Below are 1,847 nucleotides of genomic sequence, written 5' to 3'. Positions count from 1 at the left end.
TTCATCGAGACATCCCGCTCCCACGTCGCCAAAGGCCTTCGCAAATGTCATTTATGGTTTTAAGCCGTGAATTTGTTTGGGGTTCGCAACGGCTGCTTCACAGGAAAAGGACCGTTTTGATCTTTAAAAGAAATGATATTGTGGATTTTACAAGGCGGTTATTCCAAAGCGTACAACTCGGGTCTTGCATTTCTACACCGATGCAAACCAAAAAGCGCAGTAACCGTCTCACAGTGTCAATCAAAACTGAGCGTTGTTACCTCTTCAAAGACAGGCTTTTTGAAAATGCGTGAACCGTTTTACCAGAGGACAATATAATGACCAAGGATAGCGGGTTTGTAAGCGAAGAGGGAGCCGATAGTACAGCGGCTGACCCCATGCGATCATGTATCCAATTAAGTTAATTGAGAGTTGGTGCAAGCACAGACAGAGCCAGCAGTAAGAAAAAAAACAACAATAAGTGCTTTTTTCTTTTTCCCAGCAGACCCCATGACTTGCACACTCATGACCTGAGGATGTAACGAGCTCCGCCCTTGAGCTGGAGTCCAGCTGGATATTTCCTGTAAATGTCAACGTCACAATAGTCGGCGCACACGTAAACTCCGAAGGCCACATCTCCGAGTTGAACTGCATCAAGGTCAGTAGGCTCTGATGGAATGTCGCAATGCATTTGTTGGATGTGCAGCTCTTCTGACTTAGTAGAAAGTTAGCGCCGTGCTATGTTTAAGGTTGCTTCATCATGAAATTAGACACCAATTTTTCTCTGGCATAAGTATCCGTGGTAAAGCTTGCATTAATGTTGGGGGTTTGCAAAATTCCCCCAAATATCACTTTTTGGCAAAGTTTGTTAAAACTGCCCATAAAAACGTTAACGTTCTCAGATTGACTTACAAAGTGTGAAAGCCAGAATTACTGGATGAATTCAAACGCACGGCCTTATAACTGTCAGGCATACAGAAATATTATTTAATAACATTAGATTCTAATTAAATGTGATTGAAAGTAGTTCCTGCTATCTTGTTTTATTGCTCTTGGATGACCTGGAAGTCGACGCCCTAAACCCTTAGAAAATTCTGCCGGGCTTTTTCATCCTCGTAGTATGTCGGACATTTGGGAAAAGAAAAAAAAAAAATCAATCAATAGCGCTCCATCCTTAATCAAGAGTGCTCCAGGACGATGGCAGAATGCCATGCGGGAAAAGCTGCGATTGACTTTGGCTTTTTAAAAGCAAGGTGAAGACGGGAGGAGAGCGCTAAGAACGAACGCTAATAAGTTGTTGCGTCACCGACCTTGAATAAGCAGCACAAGCGCCAAATACGTGAATCATTTAATCTATCAACTGGAATGTGTTGTTTATCCATCCATCTACTGTGCACCTGTCTATTTTCTATACCGCCCATCCTGATCAGGGGCACAAGAATCTGGAGCCTTTATCCCGAAAGGCAGACCATACCCAAGATTGGTCGTCAGTCAGTCACGGGGCACATATAGACGCAGACAACCTTTTGCACTCGCATTCAGTGTGGAAATTGAGCCCCCGCTGCCTACGCGGAAGTCAGGCGAATGAGCCATCAGCCAGCTGTGCTGCTTAATTGAATTGAATTGCTATTCTTATGTTTAAAATGAGATGCTTTCCCCCGCAAATGTCATCTTGCTCTACCATTATGTGCATTGACGAGTTCTTTCATAACTCTCACTTGCGGTGCCCTTGAACTCACCAATTCACTCAGTTTAGAGCAGTGGTTCTTAACCAGGGTTCGATCGAACCCCCAGGGGTTCGGTGAATCGGTCTCAGGGGTTCGACGGAGCCTCTGCCACGGAGGGTAAAACGCACGCCACTCAACATG

The sequence above is a fragment of the Hippocampus guttulatus genome, chromosome 18 (genome assembly GCF_054856545.1).
Source record: "Hippocampus guttulatus isolate MCC_2025c chromosome 18, RoL_Hgut_1.0, whole genome shotgun sequence".
Lineage (NCBI taxonomy): Eukaryota > Metazoa > Chordata > Actinopteri > Syngnathiformes > Syngnathidae > Hippocampus > Hippocampus guttulatus.
Note: the sequence above shows the minus strand (reverse complement) of the source record.